This window comes from Rhinolophus ferrumequinum, chromosome 4 (assembly GCF_004115265.2).
Source record: "Rhinolophus ferrumequinum isolate MPI-CBG mRhiFer1 chromosome 4, mRhiFer1_v1.p, whole genome shotgun sequence".
NCBI classification, from domain to species: domain Eukaryota; kingdom Metazoa; phylum Chordata; class Mammalia; order Chiroptera; family Rhinolophidae; genus Rhinolophus; species Rhinolophus ferrumequinum.
The window spans coordinates 23,542,023-23,568,301 of record NC_046287.1 but is presented as its reverse complement, the minus strand read 5'-3'; the positions used below and the strand labels follow the sequence as shown (position 1 = coordinate 23,568,301).

The following is a 26,279-nucleotide window of genomic DNA, read 5'->3' as shown; positions in this document are numbered from 1 at the left end:
GATGATACATGTCTTCCTTTCACAGTTGCTTTAAAACATGTCAAAATAATCCCCAACAGAGGAGCCTAAAAGGAATGTCAGGTCTGTGGTTATGTAAATCGAATCGAGTGCTTTACAGCAGGTTTAAGATTTTTATAACTCAGAAGTTGTTAACAGCCAGCTGGTTTGTGTCTGTTTTTTACGGCTGTTCTTGTCATATGCAGCCTCCACAATTTTTAATTATATTTTATGGTATGTGTTTTTCTCCTCTTGAATCCCTTAGCCACTCTTTGCTTCACAAGATATTTTCCACTGAGAAGGGAACAATCACAGCAATGGGACCCCATCTTTGGAAATACAGTTGTATAATCACTTAGCACTAACAGCACTATAGTGTGAAATTCGAGTAACTTTCCATTGCAAATACATAACCTTCTAGTAGAGCATTGCAATTACTTCAATGTAACAAAATCTGCTTGTACATTTGTGATCTGCCCTTGCCTGGTAAAAGTCAAAAACATAACTTTATGCCACTCTTTGTATTCCAAATTTTAAAAAGTGATATATAGGTCTTTTCTCCTCTTTCTCTCTCTCTCTTCCTTCCTTCTTTTTTTCCTTCCTTCCTTCCTTCCTTCCTTCCTTCCTTCCTTCCTTCCTTCCTTTCTCTTCCTCTTCCTCCTTTTTTTTTCTCTCTCTACTCTTTGGGTATTCATCATGCAAATTAATTTTGGCCTCATAGTTAAGTTCTAAATGCATACATGATTTCCTAATTTTGATTACACAGAAAGATAATGTCCTTTATATTATGGGTCTAAGAAGCTCATACTCTGGTTAAAAGATATTTTTTATCATCCCAAAGATATTAATGGACTTTTCTGAGATTTTTGACAACCTAATTGAAAAATTGGGTTAATATTCAGATTTTTCTCTTAAGAAAAACAGAGTAGAGAAAATGTTTGTAATTTGAAAAGATATTTAAAAAAAACAAAGCCTTGCACATTTGTCAAGGAAGTATGTGTGTGCTTGTTTCACAGACATTTTCAGAACCCCCTCCCCCCAAATTCGAAACAGTATGCACATTTTGACTATCAGTCCTTTGCAAAATGAAAATATGCCAACAAAACTCATTCTTCAAATCACAGAGTTTCCAGTTTTTGGAATACAGTGATATAAGTTTTAGGATATTTAAATATTCAAATTAGAATATATTGCTGCTAGTATTGAGACATGATACTATTAACATGGCTTAATATTCAGGCCAAGTGAAGGAGATTAAAACAAGTAACTGTGATTTGATATACATTATATAAATATGTACTAAATTTTGATTATCACATTTCAAAGAAATTTTGACTCTGTCACAGGAATATATGATGCATAATATGCAATGGAAACAATAAATATATTCTATCTCATCCTAAAACTGATTTATATAATCCAATTTTATTGCTTTGATAAGATCAATTAATATAATTATTATCAAACAATATTTGCAAACATTATACGTTTTAATGACTTACATCATAGATACACGATTTTTAAGCTCCAAGAATTAAGGTTCAAAATTATGTATTTTGAGCCATTGAACACTTTCATTATAGTGTTAGAGTATTTAATAGAAGTTAGTCTTTTCCTCCCCTAGGACTGGATATCTAAGTACATTTTTATTGACTTCATCTAGAATTATTTAAGTTCACGAGTGTGCTTTTGAAACTAAATTAAGCCCATGAGGTAGACTTGTATGTTAATTATTTTGAGATTTGGTGCATAATAACATTTTGTACTATGTGTGTGTGTGTGTGTGTGTGTGTGTGTGTGCGCACTCACGTGCACGCGTGTGTGCACACAAGCATACACCAGAAAGTCAAATAAGCATCAGAGAAAATTACAAAAAAGAATAAAGGAGAGGCGTTTTCTGAATACCAGCCATATACAAGGCACTGGACTAGGAGCTATTTTATACCCTGCCTGTCATCACTTCACACAAGAATCCTATATAGTGCATGCAGTTTGTCCTATTTTAACATGAACAATTCACATCTCAAGTTAGTTAACTTGATCAAAGATCTATTGCTAAGAAATAGTGGAGACAGTGTTTGATTATGTATATCTGTGTATGCCTTAAAAGCTCATCTTACTTCCCATAAATACAGATTGACTGTTCAGGAACATTTGGAGATAGGAAGATGTTTTGATCTTTTAAGGGAAAGCTAATTTATCAGCATTAAAGAGAATGACAGTTTATATAAAGGAATTAAATCTATTGTTTATATATATATATATATATATATATATGTATATATATATATGTATATATATATTTGGGAAGGAGACATATAAGAGAGAAAATTTTGGAAAGAAAAGAAAACAAGGATAGTTAGAAAAGAATCAACAAAATGTGTGTTCAAACTAGCGGTAAGATAAACCAGACAGAGAAGATTTAGACTAGACTTGACTAGCAGAATTATAAAGCAGTTCAGTTAGTTATTTTCTCAGGGTTAAGGAGTTATCCACTGAGAAACAGAAGTTTTGGCCAGAAGCACCAGTCAGTAGGCAGAAGAAAAGTTATAAAGTCATGATCAAATTAAGGAAAACAAGGCTGAGTTGGTTACCTGATCTGTCATCAACAGTTTCGGTTGAACAGAAGTATAATTAGGGCATACAGTGAGGAAGACTACAGAATGAAGAGCGAATGAACAAGGAATGGCATAGCCGTGTGAAGTCACACTCAACACTGGGATGAATTAGTCTCCCAGTGAGGTCAAAGATAATAGGAAACTGAACTGAATCGAATGAGAAAAAGAAAGAGGAAAGAACAGTTTGCTTCTACAGACCTGTATCCTAAATTCCAAGTAGCTTAAAACAAACAAACAAGCTTGTTAATAATAAACTTTGGAGGGTGTCAGGGAAGTGTCAAGCTCTTTAATTTATTGTCCAATTAAAAATGATCTTTTAATTTTCTTCCTTATTTCTGTGCTTCATAAAATTGTGACCCTTTCAGAAATTTTCTTTAATAATAGTTTCTTCTTTGACTGATTAATTTAGACCAGGGTGAGATTTAATAAAATTTTCTTGGGAATGGGAATGAAATTTAAATACAAACTAATTAGAGAAAATAAGAGAGAGAGGGAAAACAATGAAGTAGTCTTTTTGTTCAGGACTGCTGTTATCCAGAGCACTAAAGAATTTAAAAGTGTCACCTCTAACTTTTTTGTTTGTTTTAGATTAAGAAAGAAGTGTCACTAGTGACAACCTGCTATATGTTAGTGAAACATTTACCAGATGACATCTTCGTTTCTATATTCAAGGGATAAAGATCTCATTGGGAGGCAAATTTTACACACAGGGTAATTATCACTAATAACAGTATAATAACAGAGTATAGCATTATGATATATGTGCCATATAAGTGTAGCAAGCAATGAGGACTAAGAAGTTCAAAGGCTGAAATCATCACATTCGTAACCATCAAGGAAGGCTTCTTGCTAGAAGTGAAACAAGTTGTTTTTAATTGTGTCAAATGAGCAATCTGGAAAATTTCTAGTTTTGCATCTTTACATTTTTTTTTAAAGTTGACTAATCTATAATAGAGGTCATATTCCACACACCACACACAAAATCAATGCTGACATATGGACCCAGGAAGAATCAGACGTCTGTATTCATGGCAAAGTAATAGGTATTCTTTAACAGGAAACAAGCCTCCAGCTTCCTCTTTAAGAACAATCTTCCTTCATTCTTTACCCGTCTTGCTATCAAATTAAGATTTTTATCATTTAACACTATGTTAGATGTTGTTTTCCTTACTTTCCTTTCTTTACTTTTGCGTATTTGGAATAACTTTGTGACCTAATGGCGAGAATATTGGCATTTCGGACTTAGAGTTTGAAGTGAATTCAGCACCTGTGAAATTCAACATTTAGAAAACTTAACTTCCCAAACATTTCTATGTGTTCACACATTACAGTTGCCCTTGGTGGTGGGAGGGTCAGTCTTTTAATTTATGGAGGTCCGTTCAGAGTACAGCAGTTAAGAGTGTGAACTTGAGAGTTAGACAAATCCAGTTTGACTTCTGACCGCCCCATTTATTGGTTGTATAATTAGGCTGCTATGTATTCCTTTGAACTTCATTATTCTCCTCTTGAATAGTGTGTGTGTGTGTGTGTGTGTGTGTGTGTGTATGCACACACACATGCTGTACATTCTATAGGTGTAATACTATTATTAACATAGTGCTTACTATAGCTTTGAGCATACAGTTACTTTGTAAATGGTGGCTCTTTTCATGTTTTTTGAAAAGTCAATGTAATTTGTCAATTCTGAAATTTTTTTATAACATTGAGAAAATTGCATTTAGAAGAAATGATCATAAAAGTAAACAGAAATAGGTTTACTTTTTGAGACAATCTCTTGGTATGTGTAGGTAGATAAATAGACAGAATATATCTAGAGAGAGGGATATTTAACCTAAGGCTTTGTTTTTGCCACTGTAATGTTCCAATATTTCAAGCATATCAGGAGAGAAAGCACTAGAAGGAAAGCTTTAAGAAGGCATTGCTGTCCAAGCAGGTGAGATAACTGCAGGTGTCATTACCCTAAGTAGGCGGGACTTGGTTAGTGCTGCGTCTGCCTGCCAGTTGCCCTGTGTCTGCAGAGTGAACCAGCGTCTGAGATAAGAGGAAATGACAGATTAGGGAGCAGCAGTGGCTCTGAATTTACTGACAATCACACTTCACTCAGGCTTAGGTTGTTTTCGTTGTTCTTTTATTAGAATTCACTTTTAGTTCTTTGGTAAATGCAGTGTATTGACATTAAAACAAGCTGATGTTTGTACGTGCTGGGGAGAGTGTTTTTTTTCTTGTGAGTAAATTTGGAAAAGCATGTTTCTTTTGCACATTAATTTAGGGACCAGGTATAGTGTGCTGGTTTCTCTAGGGGACTCGGCTAATGGAGGTGAAATTTGTCATCAGATGATAAGTTGATTATATGAAATTGTCATTTTACAGGTTAAAATTGGTCAAACATCAGCAATTTTATACTGTCCAACTAAATATATGATTTTGTTAAGCTTAATAATCTGGATTTAGATTATGTTGCAAGATTGAATCATTTATTATGAGTTGTGAGAATATTCGGGTACATTTTCGGCCCTTTGAACTGTTTTCTTCAATTATGTATTGTAGTGACCATCTCAGCACACTATTCTAGATTTTTTTTGTGGTAGTGTTTTCATTTATCCATTCTTTCAAAAACTGTGCAGGCACAAAAATGCAAAAAGAAAATTTAATGAGTCATGTATGGTCTTTGCCTTCAAGGGCCTCATAGTGTAGTTGGAATAACTGGTAAATAAATAGATACAATATAATTCAATAATAGCCATAGTTGAGATTTCTGCAAAATTGAGAAGGTGAGACAGAGGAAGATGTAATCAACTTTGACTTAGTGAATCAATATAACTTTTCCTAGGAGGTGATAATTGATGTTGGTGTTTATGCATAGCAGAAAGGGGAAGGGTATTCCTGGCAAAGAAAACAGTGAAGGCAGAGGGATCACGTACTAAAAAATGAAGGATAGTTCTCTGTGGATTTACATAGAATATAAAGTGGGGTCAGAGCAGTGACTGGATGGTGATGTATCCGGAAAAGTAGATGAAAGACAGATTATGGAAGCATTAATATTGCTGTGAAAAAGGTATTTGACTCTTGTGTTGTATGCAATGGGGAATGTCAAAAATGTTAAAGCAGAGGAATGCAATGGCTTAATTTTTTGTTACAGAAAGAGAAGACAGTCTGCGGTGGGGAAGGGAATGAAAGAGAAAGAGACCAACTATGTATTGAGTGCTGACTGAGTTGAAATTCATACTAGCATTCTAATCATCTAGATGAAGATGAAATAACCTCACTTTTCCATTTGTGTGGCCTTGCTGATTCTAAAGGCCAATCAATGATCTCATATATAATCTTTACAGTCATTTGCATTTGTTAAGTGTCTATGTCATATGAAACATAGATTGCAATACACTCTAGCATGACAAATGCCAAGTAAGTTCCTCAGAAATTCAGGGAAAAACTCACTAAAGATTTATTCATTTAGTGTATGTCGAGTGCTAGGAGCTAATGATAAAATACTGAATATGACTTGGTGCTGGCCTCATGAATATACATTATAGATATAATCTTTCTGAACACATGAAAATCTGTGTACATGTAAATGCATGTGTGTGTAAGGTACTAATACAAATACAGCTTGCAATTCCTTAAATTATGTAAAATATTTTCATAATATATTCAGAATCTTATGATGCAAAGGAATCTCAAACAAAGAAATTCAATTTCGTATGATTCCAGTTTTTCATTTGCGTTCTTAAAGATGTTGTAAAGAAATTGAATAACAACAGCCTGTTAATTTACACCTTTGTTTAAATATCAATTATTCCCAATCATGCCCCAAACCGTAAGGAAACATTCTTCTCACAGAGAATGCTTCCCTCTTGAAGAGCCTAGCTCCTTCTTCGTTGCTTTTGATGCTTTTCTCTTTCTCCCTTCATTAATTCTCCCCTATCTTTTTTGCTTCTTCAATCTCCATTCACAATTAACATCTTTCTTCTTTTCCACCAACACCCTCAATCTTTCATTACTTAGAGAAATGTATATCTCAGCGAAGCTGTCTGGTTCTCTATACATCAGGCTTCTGGAAGGAATAACAGACATTTGTTGCCTCTTTTCTTCTTATCTCACTCGTCCCTGAACCCTCACAACACAGCTTTTGCACCATCTTTTCTGTGACACTGTTCTCTTGGAAACTACCTCTGATCCTCCCTTCTCACGCTTATGTCTCCACCTACCCCTTATATCTGTAGGTAAGCCCAGGAGATTTTGGATTTTGGCAGTTTTTGCAGTGGCTTCTCATATGTACTCTTTGGGAAACTTATTGACCCTTAAGATTTCCCTAAAAAACATATGCTGTTAAAATCTACTCTCAAGCAATCTCTCCTCACCTCAAATGCAACAGGCTCAAAATGTGAATTCCCAAACTTGCCTTTTTTTTCTGTTCTTGCTAATTCTAATATTGGTGTTAGTTTATCACATTGTCTTCCCTCTGGACTGGACCAATCCTCTGTAAGTCCTCTTTTTCATACATACAGACTACTCGGAGATCAAACTTTCTTTCTGAAACGATCTAACATCTGCCCTCTCTTTTACAGTCCTGCCTTCTCTTCCTTCCTAGTTCTGTCGTTTTCAACTTGTGCTTGGACTCGTACTAGTATTTTTCTATTCTGATGACATCTTTCTACCTCAATTTGCTCCACATTTATCCTGAAGATGCAAAAATTAAGTGAGACAGGAAATACATTTGTTGATCCGATTAAGCAAATCTATTATTTATTTACACTATGATTCAGGTATGTATGTCTATGTGAGTATGTATTTGTATATACGTATATATACATATATGTATTAGTCTACATATATATTAGTTCATCTGTATATAACTATATCTATCGATATCGATGTTGATATTGATATAGATATAGACAGTTTCCTGTTGTTGCTGTAACCAATTTAGTGCCCTAAGACAACACACATTTGTTATCTTCAAGTCTGAAGGTCAGAAGTCTGAAATGAGTCTTACAGACTAAAATCAAGGTGTTGGCAGGGCTGTGTCCTTTCTGGAGGCTCTCGGGGAAAATTGATTTCTTTGCCTTTTTTGGCTTCTAGAGGCCTCTGCCATTTCTTGGCTCGGTGTCCTTTTCCTCCATCTTCTAAGCATATCCCTTCAATCTCTGCTTCCATCATCACATCTTCTTTTTCTGACTTTGACCCTCTTGCTGTCCTCTTATAAGGATGTTTGTGATTATATTAGGCCTACTGGAATAAACTAGCACAAATTTTCTATCTCAAGATCTTTAGTCACTTCTACAAAATTCCACTTGCCATGTAAGATACCATATTCACATGTTCCAGGAATTAGGATATCTCTGTTGGTGAGTGGGTGTGCATGTTATCCTGTTTCTCATAAGAAGCTAATCTTCACTATAACTCTAAACATAGGTGTTCTTATTATGCCCATTTTATAAATGGTGGGATTGCGGTTTAGAGATGTGAAGTCCAGCTAGTAAGTTATACATCTAGAATCTGAACTGAGGTCTGTCACATTGCTTATTCTATGCAACTCCCAATGTAATTGTTCCAAGTATTTGGGGAGATAGCTATTCCAAACGATACCATTATGGAGGTACATGTCTAATTGGTAGGGCTGTAAGTCAAGTATGAGACATAGTTGCATGTGGTGCGCCGATGAGGTCCACCCAGCTTAGGAGGAAGCCTGGGGGCTGGAGTGGTTATGGGTTAGTACTACTCCGACCAAGATACTTCCCTCCTTAAATACCATTGGTTTCCCAGACCATGAAACTCTTTTGCAATGGCATTTATGCACATTTATGAATTGATACCAACCTTCCCTTTCGGGTCTATGTCCTAATAGTCTCCACACCCAATATTTCTTACCCTATAAACATTCTATTGTTAATGTAAGTCCAACATATGCCCAATTTTGTCCCATTGCTCACTATTTCTTTTTACCTTGAAATATTTTTTCCCCTCTCAGTTCTATCAACCAACTCTCTACCTGTATTTCAAGAGTAACTCAAAGACTACCTCCTAACCTGAAGCTTTCTTGGACCCGCTAACCCAAATTGATCTTCATGATCCTGAGTTATAATATTATAAAAGCACTGTGTACTTATAACACAACTCATATAGTCTCTGTTGTGTTATAGATAATCAGGTATGTGTCTGTCTCCCTAACTAAATGGTAAGTTCGTCCCTACTTCCCTTCCTTCCCTCCCCCTCTTCCTCTTTTCTTCCTTCTCTCCTTTTCTTCCCTTCTTCATTTCCTTCTCTTTTTCTTTCTTCATAACTTTCTTCAGCATACATGAAGCATCTCCATGCTGACCACTGTTTTTGGTGCTGACAATTTATCTGCAATGAACAAGCCAGATGCAATCTTTACCCTCATTGAGTTTATAGCTTTAAGCCCCGGGGTCATATTGTACCCATCTGTTTATCCTTTTTAATCCCTGGAACATAGTACATACTTGATAAATTACTTTTTGAATTGCGTATTCTTGAGAATTGAAATTTAACTAGAAATCTCACAGTCATAGCTTACTCATAGACTTTTGAAGATCTGTGATAATCGTTCTTTATTGAAATCAAGAAATATTTGATTGAGTGCTTAGGTTTTCATTATATTTCTTTTCCTACTGAGCTTGTGTGTTTTGTATTAACAGTGATTCCTAAACCTATGTTTTGCTTCTAGGAAAAAGTACTAGGAAATTATGTAACAGTAAATTCAAATGACCTTGCAAGTTTTTAAAAGTAATAAAAAGTAGTAAGATGCGTAAGTAATTTTCAATGAATTTTGCCTCCTTTATAATGAATTACTTTTCATTAAGTGAACGTTAGTGCCAGTTTTGTTTGTCTGTATCTTTCATGTGAGTCTTAAAGCATGACTTTAATTAAAGTAATTTATCATAAGAATTATTAACATCAAATAATTCTTACAAGTTTCTTTTGATGAAGATGTCTGTCAATTTTAGTTATGATGTGAATAAATGTATATGTTGAAAGATCGTATGTAGTTGTCAACTTTTATTAGAATGCCTTGCTAATAATTAGAATTCAGGAAGACAGAATTTAGAGTCTCCTAGGATTCTACAAGTCTCTGATTTCCTGTTTTAAAAGTTGATTTGGTCTCCTATTATCAGACAGAAAGAAAGGTAGGTGTATTACTTGTTTATAATATGCTTAAATTAGATTTATTTACTATGTGCTCTGAAAAACCAAATATCTTGTATCTATTATAATAAATACTTGTTGTTTAATCTAAATCACCCTTACAAGTTAAACATTAAATATTTTAACTTCTAGTCAGTAAATGATATTTATGGATATGTGTGTTTGAAGCTTGATGTTCAGAGCAATAATGTAAGGAGATGGGAAACAGATTATACTTTTCTAAGAACGGACGTGCTTCTCTTTAGATAATGGAGACCCAGCTAGTGAATCACTGTTATAATATACCAAGTACTGCTTACAAAAGGTGTTGCTTGAAATTAGAAATCTATGTAACAAAACTAGCCATTGACCATGAAACCAATGCAGTGGTAGATGTAACATTGCTGATGTGAACTTAGTATGTATTGTTTTATTTTTTCTTATGGAATAATGAAGAAATAGCTATTAAGAGCCATATGGATATTATTTGATTTATCTTCCACTATTTCAGATATTTCAGTTGTGAATAAACAGTAAATATAAGGAAAGAGTAAATAGATTTAGGGAGTCAAATATGTGTTTAATGAACCTATGTGTGTGTGCTGAGGTAGAATTTTATAAAGGTAGAAGTGGTTATCCTGTCAGTGAAGAGACAGGGATTCTAGTGTGGTTCTGCCCTGTACTCATGATGTGAGTCTGAGGTAGAGAAGACAATTTCTAAGACACTGCCAACTCTTATGTCTAAATCTGATAATTTAGTGACTATATAATTAAAATCTAAATTTATCCTTTAGAACTTTTGTTAGGCAATGTTGCTCGTATCCATGCAACTGGATCTATTTTGATGTGACTTTACCATATTATATTTCTTGTAAGAAGATGTGCTTGGAGTCAAGATGTATGTGTAATGATAATATGTGATATAGTGATAATGGGAATCCCTTTGATTTTTGTAAAATTTATATTTCTTTTGATTAAAATGTGAATTAAAATTCAGTTTCCATCATCTTAAAGTTATGTTTTAGATCATATTAAATTGTGAATATTTGTGTCTGTTGATGTCACAGGACAATAAAAACAACCTCCATAAATGGGGTGCTCATGTTGTGGCATGCACAGTTGAAGTTTGTTAAGTGTTCCCCCTCATTTGATTTTCATATCTACCATAACATGTAGATACTTTCATCAGTCCCATTTCCAGAGTAGTTAAGTGAGTTGTCTAAGCTCATTTGGATCCAAATTTTATACAGTATTGACATTTGATCTAGAGTTTATCCACACAAGTACTTAAAAAACAAAATTCTTTATGAGAAATATATTTTTTACCAAGTTCCATTATTGATCCTGAGAAATAGAGTTAAAGGAACAGATTTATGGGAATGATGTCATGGCCCTGGCCCTGCCATTTGTTCTGGACAAGTAGTGACAGCTCCATCAATAGTGGGGATAGTAATGTAAAAACAAAACAAAACAAAAGCAGCACAGAAAAGACCTGCTACCGTGGAATTATAGCAAAACAAAGGAAGAAACTGCCATTTTGGAACACCTATGTACATTTCCCACACATCCTATGTTATTTTATATTCTTACCAATTCTTTCAGACACCAATAACAGGATTCTCTTTGTGATAGCTAGGGAAAAGTTAACTGAAGCTGATGGAAATTAGATCTTGCAAACAGAAGCCATCTCACTAATGACAGAATGGATTGAAACTCAAACCTTAGACTACACAGCCAATGTTCTTTGTCCAATATTGTATTTCTTTCATTGCTCTTAAGTTTTAAACTGAATTGAATATTTTTGTTTTACTGTTGATGATACCAAAGATGGAAGTGAAGAAGAGACCAAACAGGAGTTCCATGACAATAAACATATGCACTCGTAAAGCTACTATTGGCTCTCTGTCCTGTCAGTCCTCTATCTCTTTATCTTCTCTCTCTTGGGATCTGCAATTTCTGTTTCAAATTTTCCTACACTTGTCTGCATCTGTAAGAAGAAAGAACATGAGGCAAATGATTCTAATACTGTCTCAAGACATTAAGTAATATTACCACCAGTTTTAGCCATCTCACTGTCACAGGAAATGTTTAAATGTCAGTTTGATCTAGCTCAAAAGTAACCAGTTCCTTGGTGTTAGTTGTCTTATGTATATATTTGGTTGTCGGCAATCAAATTAAGGACACCATCTTATTATATATTCTAGGTATGCCATCTGATTATTTATTCTATACCGCCAGCTAGAGGTGGAAAAAACAAACAAGCAAAAAACCAAAACTAAAAGCAATTGAGTGCTATTTCATGTTGCTGTTCTTGGTACCTCTAAATATAAAAATCAAGATCACTATTACAATTTTATGGAACTATTTTGTATAAGGACTTCATTATGAGAAGTAAAATAGTGTCTTGAGAAAAACAATGCTATTATCCTCTGAATCTAGGTACATGTTAACTGTTAATCAAACATGGGACAAATTTGAAATGATGGAAGGTTTGGAATAGCAGTGTTTCTATTGGGCTTCTATTTGAGGCTGTTAGCTATTTTCTTCAATATCCCCCAATAAATTTTTATTACAGACCTTGTTAGTTGCTTTCCAGTAACCACTCATAATTCTTTTCCTTTATAACAAAATCCTAATTCTATTAAGGAATTCACATTTTTCCTCCAATCATGTGCCAAAGAGGACTCAACCACATCTTCCATTCCAGATATGAGTCATGGTAGACCCATTCTCTTTGCCTATGTTTGGTTGTGTATGATTGGGTGATACAGTTATGACTAATAAGTTCTGAGGGGTATTTAGGATGTACCCTGGGAAAGATTTCTTTGGAGGCTAAAAATAAATACATAAAATAAATATTTCCTCACCTTTTTGCTTGGATGCCTACAATTGTTGTGGCCCACTTGCTAACATGGAGGCATTTCCTAATAACAGCAAGGAAATATGGGAAGATTGGTTCATAGACATTGTCAGCCTACTGATTTAACCAACTCTGGCTGTGCTTCTGGAATTTTTTAGAAGGACTACTATGTTTTCAGCATTATATGGTTGTTATGTAACTTGAGGATTTTTCTTACTTGATCTCTGCTTCCCACCCAGCTTCACAGATCATGCTTTGCAACATAATGATAAAATATGTCAAGACTTTCCATCTGTGACTGTGTGAAGACTCTCAGTTGTCACACAAGTATCATTTGTATTAATTTGTTTATAAAGTGATTTGATAGTGTCACATGACAGACATCAAGTAAACAATTACTTTTATTACTTAATATTATAAGCATGGCATCCCAACATAAAATCATAATTTGGCTATAGTCTTAGGTATATTTAATGCTCCACATGACTTTCCTGTTTTCTGTTTTCTTTTCATCAATTTTTTGCTTAGCAGTTTTTACAAGATGACTGGATATTGGTAAATAGTGATGGCATATTTTCCTTTGCTTTTTAATATTTATCAGGATACACAACAAAATGGAGATTTTTATTGCAATTATCTTTCAGAATTTAATCAGAGTGTATTTATCACTGCAAATGTAGAACTAGAAATCATATTCATACCAAGAAGGAAGAAGACAGGGGAATGGGTCACTTCTGAAGTGCTTAAACTTTTTAATGACATTTATTAGACACTCTGTGATAATGAACACTGTACTGTTGTCTTATTAGTGACTTTTTAGTGGCTGAAGAAAATGATTTGCTTTGACTCTCTCATTATTTGGAAGAACAGCTATTGCAGAAGTTTCATGTCTGTTTTTGGCCATGTTAAACTGGAAGAGGCATATATTCTAGTCTCAAAAGCTTTACTTGAAGGACTTAGAAGCCGAGCTCAGTGTCTGAGTTTGTTTCCAAACTTGAATATCTCGAGTTTCAGAGAGACAGACTTCTATTAGGCCACCAGGCTAGTGCAGCAATGTTTAGATATTATTTCAATCAAAGAACTGTGTTCCATTACCCTAGGATCTATGTCAAGCTGTGGATTAGGTTAAAAAACCAACAAAAGCTCCTGGTGGTTGAAAGATTATAAGTATTTTGCTACATTACTGCTTTGCAGGCATGAGCACGTTCTTTCAGCATTTTAGAGTTTCACAATTTTACAATTAATTAATTGTGTCTATCTAGCTAAAACACTAGTCAGAGTTACAGTCTGCACATTTAATAAATCCTTTGAATTCCCTTGATCTTTCTTTCTTTCTTTTCCTTTCTGTGTACTATAGCACAACTTTCCCCAACCCATAAAACTTTGATTAATGGAATAAAGAATTAGATTTGAGATACCTGTTTTTGTTACTCTCCCATGCTTCTCTGACCTTGGGGTCATTTTCTAAATGTATCTCAACCTTTCTCAAGAATGGTAAATGAAAAAAAAAAAACCCCTGAAATTATAAAGCATGACTATCCTTGCTATGATTGTTTAATCAGTTATCCACAAATGTTATATATTACTAGCCATTCACTATACACATTCAAATATAGTGTTTCTTTTCTAGAAAGTAGTTGATGTTTCATCATTTTCCGTCACCTTTTCATTCTTTTGGTCTCCAGCTAAATGCGTGTATACATTTTCGGTAGAAAATAAAGTGGGGCGAAAAATCGTGTTTATCAATTGTTCTTTCGACAGCATTTTTCCTTGTAATCTTTGAGTAACACTTCATGGTTTCTTGCATGAAATCAAAGCTTACTCATTGATTCTAAAACCTTGTACCAATTACTGAAAACTGATTGTCTCAATTTGCTTCAGATTCTGATATCCAGGCTTAACGATGTTTTTAGAAAACCTGTGTTTTTTAATCCTCAATATTCTATGCATAGAACCTGACATTTATTTCTTCATTCAGAATTCACTTTCAAAGGTCTTTAATCTCTATGTTTTCCATTTTCTCCTAAACCTCTCACTACTCTTGGCAAACATAGAAAAGAAGCAGAGCTACTGGTATAAACGTGCTTCATCCATGACCCCAGTAGAACTCATTGCCTCCCAGCTGTGCGGAGTGTATTTCTTAGTGGGGAGCCTGGTCTTGCTTTCACCTGGTGCTGCGCGTGTAAGTAGCTATCTTGTTCGGTTTCAAAGGTGGCCAAGATAGCATCCTGAGGATATGTTCCTGGAATGAAGTAGAGCCCAGTTCTGTCCAGATGCTGCCAGGTGAGAGAAGAGGGTTGGGTGCCCTTGCTGAGAGCATTGTGATTTGTGGGTGGAAACTGGGTGGGGGGAGGGGTCCAGTTAGGAGCACAGAGTTAGCCCTCCTTTTCTGTTTGAGAATATCTAAAGTAAGATACAGAACATGGCTTTCTCCTTTCTCACAACTTATGTGAACACTGTTAGTGACGTGTGGATCTACCTTATTTATGCTATGGTGTGGAGATAAAGATGTTGGAATTGAGGCCATGATAACTTTATACTCAATACAGTGCCTCCTGAAAAAAAAAAAAAGCCATATTAGTTCTGAACAATTCAATTCATCTTCTCTCAAAAAAAGGGAAAAACTAAACTGCCCAGAGGCCATTCATTGTTGGTTGAGAGTATCAGCTAAAAAGATAAACTTGTTCCTTTTAAACACTTTAACTGCATAACAATAAAATGAATTATTTTGCTACTAGTGTGTTTGTTTCTGAAAATAAAAATGTTTTTATCTGTACTAAAACGGGGCAGATAGCATAAATAATATACTCATTTATAATACACTTAGTGAATATTAAAACTACAATGGAATTTGTGCAATAATGGTGAGATTATAAGGCATCCTGTTTTGCTAAGCAGGAGGCTACAATTTAAGAGTTAGAGTCCTAGAGAAGACTACGTCTTTCTCCTCTTGTAGTTTTTATATTTAGCTAGAGAGATTGTTCTCTAAGATTCAACACCTAAAGAATGCATTTTTTTATTTTGTTCAAAGCTGACCTCTGCTTTTAGAAAAGTTTATCTGCACTTTTTCATCTGTTTAGAAACATACATTTTTGGTTAAGAGATCGAAGACAATCTCTCTTTGTCTCTCTCCTTCTTTTTTTTCCCCTGAGCTAGGGAGGTTGAGATAAAAAAGAATGACTGCCTTAAAAGTCACACATGGCTGTAATTTAAGATTTTTTTCCTCTCATTGTCCGTAACAGTTGAAAGAAACCTTCAATGAAAGTTTATTAACTAGGCCAATGCCTGAGGCAATAAAGGTTCATTTATTACCAGTTTCTTGGCTGTTTTTCTTCTTCTATTTTTCGGTTAAACTCATAGCGTAAGATAATACTTCACAAAATTAAACCTTTGACCTTCTGTAGAGTTAAGTCTCCTTTGATTAGATAAAGTAACAATTTATGGTCCAGCATGAGGTTGCACATGAAATGAATAATGCAGTAGACTCTGTGTGGACTGAGAATCTATTGCTTTTGAAAAGATGAATGCTGTTTAAAGGGGGGAAAGTCTGCTTAAGTGTGTTGTCTTTATTCAGGATGCACTTTAGCCATATTTCAAAAGGCTTTACTTCCAAGGTAAAGTTATGTTTGAATTTTCTAATTCTCATAAGAAAGACGTATGGTAAAAATACTGCAAAGAGCTTTTGTAACTCTTTGTAGGATTGTCATACGAGTGATTATGCTACACATTCCAGGCATTACAAAGGCTGAATTATACTATTAAATAATTGCATGAGCAAAATGACCATTGACTTTACAAATGGTGTTCTGTAATGATGGGACAATTAGAATTTTATAATTTGTGATAATATTTGTGCAATCATTAACATGGCTTAAATCAAAATGATATTTAATAACTTTTAACAATAAGAAGCAAAGTAAAAAAACATATAATAATAATCATAACATTAAGCTGGGTTCTTAATTTTAAAACTAATGCACAGGAGTTCAGTTTCTGGTTATTATGATGTAGTACCCTGAGTGACTAATATAATAGTAATGTTTTTAATTTTGTTTTGCTTAAGTGATGTTATGAATTCAAAATGCCATGACTTATTGCCAAAAGAGTGATTGGATATAATTTTCCAGCTATTTCTCTCAGTTTTCTATGTGTTCTTGTCTAAATTGGGAAAATTATGAAAAGTCTCAAATTCATCACGGGAAATATTTTACTGGAGTTGCCAAATTACTATAGAAGAGATACACAAACTTTCATACTCAGAATGGATGTTTATTTCTATCTTCAGCCCAGTGGAGGAGAGAAATATGTATATAGTACAGGTCCATGTTTCTCACAAAGCTGTTGTGATTAGCTGGTTTTTATAATAAATTAGTAATTGACATGCAGAAGTCGAATGCTTGAGAAAAGTGGTTTAGTTTTAGTTTTGTCTTTTTCAATTAGCTTAAATTATTTAAGGTGAATAAATCTACTGCAGTGATTTAGTTTCTTTTAATAGAATCTCATGGCACAACAGAAATTAGGTCAAGAGAAGACTGGATCAGTGTAGCTATAGACTGCTCCTGAAATGAAGAGATATAAGGAAAATTGAAGATTTTTCTATGATTTACTTTTGTTTTGAAATAAAGTAAAAGGTTCTATCAGAATACACAAAAGACTCACATTTCTTGTCATTTAGGAATGAAATGTTTCTTTCTGTTGGAATGATTTTTGCAGCAATAGAAAGAAATGAATAATATAGTATCAGCCATTAGTAATTCTTCCTTGACATCCATCCTCTGTTCTTAGGTGATCTGGGTTAAATATACTAATCAAACCTCGGAAGGGAAATAGTTTTAAACATAACATTTATTTTCTTGAACAGTGAAATATAGGGTTCCCTCGAAATCAGACAAATTAAATAATTTGTCTAAGTTACACTCAAAAATTTAACTTTGACTATGGTTACAAAGGTGTGCCAAGATAAAGCCTTCATTTATTTAAAATGCCATCCACCCTTTAGGGGATGGCAACCACTTGAGACTATAACCCATATTTCTTTTGTATCTTCCCTATTGCATGGCAGTACTTGTTTTTCTAAATTAATCAGGATTGTTCTTTTCCATAGTCCAACTTTAAAACTGTAACCAAAACCCTACTCTTCCAACCACTACCATTGGCCTATCACCATTCACAATTTCCTTTTAACCAAATGAGAAAAAATATCTATGTTGTAGGTTGATTATGGAGATTCAGTAAGATGTTGCTAAAAATGCAAGAACCTAACGCAAAGGAGTGAAAAACATGTTGCCTCAACCAGCTCCTCTGTTCTTATTGTTGTTCGGTGAATACGGCTGTGTCTTGTTCCCAACCCAGACCTTGACCTCTTTAGAAAGTGTGTGTGTGTGTGTATGTGTGTGTGTGTGTGTACAAATATATTTGTTTCCTGAGTCTTTTACTTAAAAAAATGCCAACATTGCTATATCTAAAAAAAAAAAAAAAAAAAAAAGTGGCCCCATCTTTTCCAGCTGTTTCTATCTCATTGGATAATTCCCCCAAACAAGACTTTCATATAAAAATGGCCACCTGTATTCTACTTCTTTCTCAATTTGTCTCCCTAACATCCACAGACTGGTAGAGCCCACTTGCTACCTGGATTCTGGAAAAAGACAAAGAGAAACTTATTGATGTATTAAAGGACATAGAATAGAATTTATATGGTGTTGAGAAAAGTTGGAGAACATTTAGGGAGATAAATCTTAGGCTAAAATGCCGATGAGGTGACTCTTGCAGGAAGTAAATTTATGATAGTGAACTGGCATCAATATAATGACCAGTAGCCTCTTTAGAAAACATTCTTTAAGAATGTCACATACTGTCAGTTACTGTCAGACTAGTAAGTCTGGTGTCAACACACAGAGTCAGCACAGTGAGTAATTTGGGGTGATGAGTTAGTAAGTAGTAAGAAGTATTTGGCCTTAGGACAGTTAATGCCCAGTTTATTGGAGATGGAATAATGAGAAACAATGAGGAAGGTGATTTAAAGAAAATTAGAGACAAAGTTTATCTATTTCACTTTGTTTTTATTTTTTTTATATTCAATATATAAAGTGGAGAATTGTTTATTCGCTCTTCTCTTCTTCCTTGTTGTGCCATATTTAAAATATAGGATTCAGGCTAATATGAATACTGTATTATACCAACACAGGTGAAAAGTTTTGTGCATAATTAAACTTGAATGACCATTGTTTCTTTGGCATATGTATTCTAAATTCTACAAAATGCAATCACAAATGAACATTTAGATCAGGTTCCTAAGGGAAGACAACTTATACGTGTGATATCACCTGAGTGTCTATAACCTTGACTTCCTATGCAATCCATAACTACTTGAGCCAAGGAGATTCATTTTCTTTCAATGACTCTATAGTTTGCTGTGTTCTGTATTTTTCTTTTTACATTTATTGACAGAGTCGGTGTGGTCAATGCTGAATGAGGAGTTAGGGGAATTGGGATTACTCTATCATTATTTAATGGTGTGACTTTATAGAAATGATTAACCTCACTGCCCCTAATTTCATCATCAGTAAAATAAAAGAGTCGCATTAGATAAAGTCTTTCTTGTCTCCATGTTTTATAAGTCTAGACCCGAAGTGGATGTTTAGAAAAATTTTTCTAAAGCCAATAATGTTTAAAAAATGGAGTAAAAGTTAAAGTTATTTATTCAAGACGTTGTGCCAAGTTCAACTTTTCATAAATCACCTATTTTCTTATTTTAAACCACAGTAATTTTAAAAGTTTCATTGTTTATGTTTCAGCCTGATTCTATGAGTTAGTGATCAGAAGTTGAGTGTTTTGAAAACTTCCATATGAATTCCTCAGTGGTTTACACATGGCCAAATGACATCCCCATGGTGTTCCCTCCCCCTGATTTCGCTACTGCTATTACTTCCTTCACTCTGGGAGATTGCAATTTTAAGCTATTCAGAATTAGAATGCCACATTTGCTGTCTCTTTGATTTATTAGTCATTATCGATATCATAGTAAACTCTTGCTATATATATTTTCCAAATTAGTGGGTTTATTTGCTAATCCAAACATTTAAAAAATCTAATTTAATCAATTGAAAAACTGAAATGGTATAAGGAGTGTTTCCATTAATGGCCTCAAAGATCAATTATTCTTTTCTCCGCAGAATATAAATGTGTTTTAAAGGGCAAGAAAAGTCAGTCTAATGGACATTGGGAAACAAATTCACACTCAAAATCTTCAGTCTCCCCTGATTCACAATTAAGTTACTTATTCTCCTTGCTTAACATTTCTGCTATTTAATCATTTAGGAGTGAGGACAGGCATGTTTCAATTACAATTTTCATTTATTTAGAAAGTATTGAGAATTAAAGTAACTGTGAAAATTAGCGTCAATTTTTTAGACAGCTGGTATTTCAATAAGGATGGGGAAAAAAATGGTACAGAAAGGTACTGGTGTTTTCAAGTTGTTGCATTGAGCCAAGGGTTCTTCTAAGACTTGGAGTCATTTCAATTGAGTTGTAATTCAAACTCATATGGAGCTTACAAGTCACCTTCAACAGAGTCCATAGGAACTGTCGGGAACAGAAAGGTTACTTCACAGTAATGACTGCTGAATTGAACTGTGCTTTTTGATGTTTTACTTTCTGAATTAAATTGTTGGACAAGATTAATTGCACACAGTGAGAGTTTTAAATGAATGACTGTAAAGCATTAAGTTTGTATGCAACTTGGGGGAGAAAAGCTAGACGGTTTAAATGAATAAATATATATACGATGTACCAAATGCCTGGGCTAATTTCACAATTCCTTTACTAACATCCTTTATTGAAAATAGAAACCCACTTTATTCATCTGTCTTGGTTATATTGCTCTGGTTAAAGTAATTTAATATTCCTGCTTTCCACTAATCTTCTAGTTCAACAGAAGTAAACAATAGGTTTCATAAATTAAAAATACACTCTTCTGAACATGCTTATAAGATTAGAAAAACAAGGCTGTAAACATTTATGACTGAAACAAACTAGATTGTTCAAATACTGCCATGATGTATCATGTATATCAATATGGCACTGATATCAGTTAGAATGCAAACAAGGTTTTAAATGATGTGCCCCTTCATTTCAGCTGGAGAATCCGCTTCGCACCATCTGCCTATCAGATGGTTAGGAACCAGGACTGCGTATTAATGCCACATGTTCGATTTTCCTCCTCCTTGTAATGGTTAGATTCATATTGCTAATAGCTGTGCATGAGCACTGTCGATGAAATTTCTGTGATGGTGGAGTGATGAGACATTTATAAGCTGCCTGTCTCCCTGAATAATCAGTAGGAAGAATGCCAGACATAAATAACTTATCAATTCCAGAATATTAATAATAACTACCATTGGCTATAATCTACTGCATGTTTAAAATGGTTTCTTCTAAATTTGGGTAAAGTGGCATAGACTAATGAAAAGTCTATCATATGGAGGCTTTGAATGCTGACTATCTCTTGCATATAACTCATTTTATTTAACCATTAGGTTTTGGGAAATGCATTTTATATGGAATGTGAGGTAAAAGTAGACCACATATCAAACATTTGGAAGTCATCTTGATGTCTTTGAAACCAAAGATCAAAGATTGGACCTTTCAAGTTAATGAGCAAACAAACAGATCAGAGAAAGAACTTGACAGCAATATGTCTTTTTTATTGATATTTATAATCTACAGTTGTAATCTACTCTTTATAACTAGGGGTACTGACTTATTTGAAATAAATAGAATGGGGATACTTTTCCTTTTTTAAAGAGAGTGATCAGGATTGTATAATAGTATTTGAAAGATTTAAAGGCTGTTTTGATAAAAGTTGAAAGCAGAAGAAAAATGCTATCTTTGCAAAGTAAAATAAGGCTCTTAAGTGGTAACAATGCCTGCTTCCCTCCTAAATGATAAACCCGTAGATTGGTTTTAGGATATTGAATTTGAAGTAGCAAAGTCATTGTACCAATATAGCACAGAATGGAGATTTAGTGATTTTATGATAAATTTGATCAATGTAGACTACTAAATCAAATGATTTGATAGAAGCATGGTGTTTAGATTTCCATTTGTCAAATGGCTGAATTCTCACTCTATGCTGTTAGGTAGCTATTGTCATATTTGCATTCTTGCAAGTAGTTGAACAAAGGCAAAACTAAACATAAGAACACAATGGATATTCTGGATTACTTGATAATATCTATTGTGATTTGCAGAGGGCTTAGTATGTGCCTATGTGTCGCATACATTATTTTACCTTTATTCTTTACAACACAGCTGTGATGTCAGAATTGATATCTCCGATTTTAGAGATGAGAATTTTGAAACCTTAGGAATATATAACTTGCTGTAGCATCACAGATAAATTTGATATGTGTTGTTCAAAGTTTGTATGGCATTTTGGAGTTTTTTGTTTTGTTTTGTTTTTTCAGCCACTATATATTTACTCCCTATCTGATAGAAAATTTAAATAACTAGTAATTTCCATTCAGAACTTATTGATAAGAACTTTACAAAAATTCAGTGGAGTGTCACCAAGTGAAAGTAAAAGTACAAGAACTCTGTAAGCCAAGATCAAAACGATTTCCTCACAATAGCCAGTTTTAAAGATATATGGAATTTTCTCTGAAGGAGCAGAGCAATGCGTTTGTATCATAATTCAGGCAATAATAGGACAGCAGTATCTCTTAATTCTGTGTAAAACTTTATTAATTCTTCTAAATTGTGAGTGATAGTGTTTGTTAAGATCAAATAGGAAAGAAAAAGAAACCAAAATATTTTTGATGATGTAGACACACGGGTTCTAACCTAAGTTTAATGTACATTCCCTTTCCCGAAGGCCAATCGGAGGGGTAGGGGTGCACAGTGTGTCACTTATGACCCTTCCTCTGAGGGAAAATGTCTTTTTCCCCCCCTTCTCCCACCGCTCCCCCCACTCCAGTTCAAGCCGTTGTTTCTCAGTCTAGTCGTGTAGGACACAACTCCCTGGCCCGTGCTGGTGTTATGAGTCCTGTGCTCCCCCAGGGCGGATGCAATCAGTTGCCGGTTGTTGGTTGGCCGCTCACAGCAGCTCCCGGCAGCTGTCACTGGCTGCCGGCCTGCCATTCATGATGGCTGCCGTCCACTCACGCTGGCTGCCGGCCGCTCCTGGCAGCGCGCGGTAGCCTGAGGCAGCATTGCAGCCAGTGGCAGCCCACGGAAGCTCACACCGACCTCCGGCTGCTCATGGCAGCCCAGCTCCAGGGAGAGCCCTTGTTCACAATCTTAGCTGTAGAGGGCGCAGCTCACTGACCCATGTGGGAATGGAACTGGCGACCTCGGCGGCGTTAGGAGCGTGGTGCTCCAACCACCTGAGCCACTGGGGCTGGCCCAGAAAATGTCATTTATAAACAAAATATTTCTCAATCCATTATTTTCATCAGTGGCAAATGCATTTTAAGGATACATTAAAGTTTTGTTGACAAAGTTGGATTTAGAATCTTTTAAGATAAAATAAATTCATACTACATTTGACTTCTCAGTTCAGTACATGTTTTTGTCTTGGTATATGAGACACTATACATGTTCTTTGTGAGTATAAAAAAGCAAGATTGGTGAGGTAAAATAGATGGGTTAATCATAGCTTAGTGTAAGAGTTTATTTATTCATTCATTCTTTTTTCATATCGGTTTTCATATATATATATATATGCTGGGGTGCCAAACAAGATGTATACAAGTGGACACTTTGGTCAACGTTGCTCAAGCAGTAGTTCGCCGTAATCAGAAGTGTCTGGACGCTGATGGTGACCACTTTGAGCACATCTGTTGTTATCGGTATATAGTGGGTATTAAAATTTTAATAGTTTTTTTCCTTTCTTAAAATGTGTATGTATTTTTTGGCATCCTCTGTGTGTGTGCATATATATATATATATATATATATATATATATATATATATATATATATATATTTTTTTTTTTTTTTTTTTTCCTGAATGAGAGAAAGAAATCTGGTGAAAAATACACCAACTAAAGAATCAGGAGCACTTACTCAATCTGTGTAAGGAATGATTGCTATACATGCAAAAGGCATTTACAAATGTAAGTGGTTGCTAGGCTAGAGTTCAATACATGCATGGCTGTTGCATCGATTGCACAGAGAAGTGCTGCATGGCCTGGTTGTCCTCTTTGCTTCTGTTATGTAGGCTAAAGGTACAGAAAACTCATATTTGCAAAGTGCATCCCACTAGAGTGGTATGTCTCAAACTCTGATTCCTCAGTCCAACCTGATTTTGTATATTAATGTTTCCTTGTTGACTTTTATGCATACTCATTTTTGAAAATCACTGCAGTGATGATCTGCTTGGTTAATAAGCTTTTATTGTAAGATGTAGAAACATTTTAGTGTAAATTACTGTCATCAAATCTAAGGACAGTAAGCTAGCCCTAAAGCTACCCACCTTAGACCCTCCCCTTTTAAAACAGAGAAAAGAAATAGTTCAAGGGACTGAATTTCTCTTCTCAGACTGCACATTAAAATGACATGGGGATCAGTAAAATCAACCAAAAATGTATAGATGCATGGGTCCCAAACAGAATCTCAGGTGGTAGAACTCAGCTATTTGCATGTCTTAAAAACTGCATGGGTGATTCTGGTGCACAAAAGATGGCAAACTCCCATACAGCAGGGTTGAGAACGAAAGCAGGTGGATCCCTCGCTCTACTCTTTAGGAGAAGTGTGGGGAACATCAGTTCTTTAAAATAAGTGAGTCTTGAGCTGATTCCTAAATTGTTAATAACTGTTTCCCTGCTAGATTTAAGAGTCATGGACCTTACCTGCTACTCCGAGATCATAATGTTTAAGCCATCACATGATGGATGAATATGATGGGGCGGGGACAAGAGAGCTTTTCTAGATAGTTGGGATAATGTGTGCAAAGTCTGGCTTGAAAGAAGGAATGTAGTCCATTAGAAGAAATGAAAGAAGGCCTATGTATATGGAGCACAGAGAGAAATGGGTCCTGGTGACACTACAGATAGGCAGGTCCTGAGCACACAGGACTTTGACAGCTATCCAAAGCATCAACTTGCTCCTAAGAGCAGTCATTGAGTGTTATGATTGGATTTTCATTTTCATGAGGTTACGTTGACTGCTGTATGAATAATAAGAGATTGCAGGTGGGGACACTAGAAGCTGTTAAGAGGCTATCATAGGATCCCAGGGACGAAAAGGTGGCAGCTTGCACTGGGCGAAGCCAGTGGAAATGGAGAAAATTGGTTGAATTTGAAAGCTATTCAAGAATTAAATGTGTGTGACACACACACACATTATATGCTGTATCTTTTGCAATTTTATTAGGAATGTAAAACTGAAAAGAAAAAAACTGTGAAAGGCAAAAATAGAAGAGCACTGTAAATAAGATCAGATAAATAATAAAATGATAAAAAAGTATTTCTGGAAGTGAAGGGTTAATGCAGTCAGCTAAAGAGAAGTTGGATTTTTCTAGCTGAGGGTGCTGTGGCCAGCCTATGAAATCCTGCAGGAGTCATAGCTAGGACTGGACTTGTCTCATTGAGGAACTAGAATGCAAGGCGTGTCTACTTTTTACTAAACATGATGCGGTGTTTTTCACATAGTTTATCTTATTTAATCCTTATATTATCCCTTTGTGAATAGAATGGTTATACAGATGAATAAACCATACTCAAGAAGATTTTATGGCTTCTCCAAAGCCATAGCGTGCATAGTTACGTTTCACGCTGCTGAATTAGATTCAGATATATACAATAATACCAACCATATCTCAAGCTGTCCGTTTGTCTTTCTTGTTTGAATACTACAGAACAATATTTACCTGCAGCATAAATCAAAGATAAAGACCCTGGACCTGTCATAAATTGAAGATGGAATAACACCAGGCAGTGAAGAGAAAGGACAGATGGGATGTGTATGTTTATGACAAGGCAAAGTTGAGGAAGAGAGATTTGCTGGGAAACACAAAGAGAATTTTAAGAGAACAGGGGGAAAAAAATGTTCTGAAACATCTTTGAAGGAAATGAGTAACTAGGGAGAAAATTCAATCATAGGAAGATGAGAGAATCAGTTCAAGTTGGGACTTAAAAGGCAATAAATGTTCAGTCCAGACCCAGATGAGTTCTTTGAATTGAGATCAGTGCCTTTTTAGGGGGCAGTTATCAGTTTTTCATGCAGAGATCCAATCTGAAGGTCTTGTGTTGGGGTGAAAGTCGTCAAGACCCCTTTGTTCTGATCTGAAGGAAAGGTGAGGTCTTCTCCTAACCTCTAAAAACAGAGCAGAAATTTCTAGGGGAAAAGACTTTCTTATAGTTCCTGAGGCTATAACTTATTTGCTGTAGTACTAGAAGTGATGATTAGTGGGGAGGAAAAGGAGGAGAGAGTTGTTCAGTCTCTAATCCACCAGCTGGAAGTGGAAATAAATCACACAGATAAATTCAAACCAGGCTGAATCTCTGTAGTCAGAAACTGGAGCAGCCACAGCAGAGTAGGGGTGGTGGTGGTATATCCTCTCATTGTCTGTTAAAGCTTTACAATGAGGAGACATCATTCGTATACTCCAGCGCCTGTTATTTTGCAGATAAGATGCCAGGATGAAGTGAATTCGTGTGGTAA

The 26,279-nt window shown here is 35.0% G+C and overlaps 1 protein-coding gene across 1 annotated transcript in view; it reads left to right on the top strand.

The window, feature by feature from the left end:
- Window positions 1-26,279, top strand: part of DACH1 (dachshund family transcription factor 1) — a 402,483-nt gene that overhangs the window by 188,263 nt on the left and 187,941 nt on the right.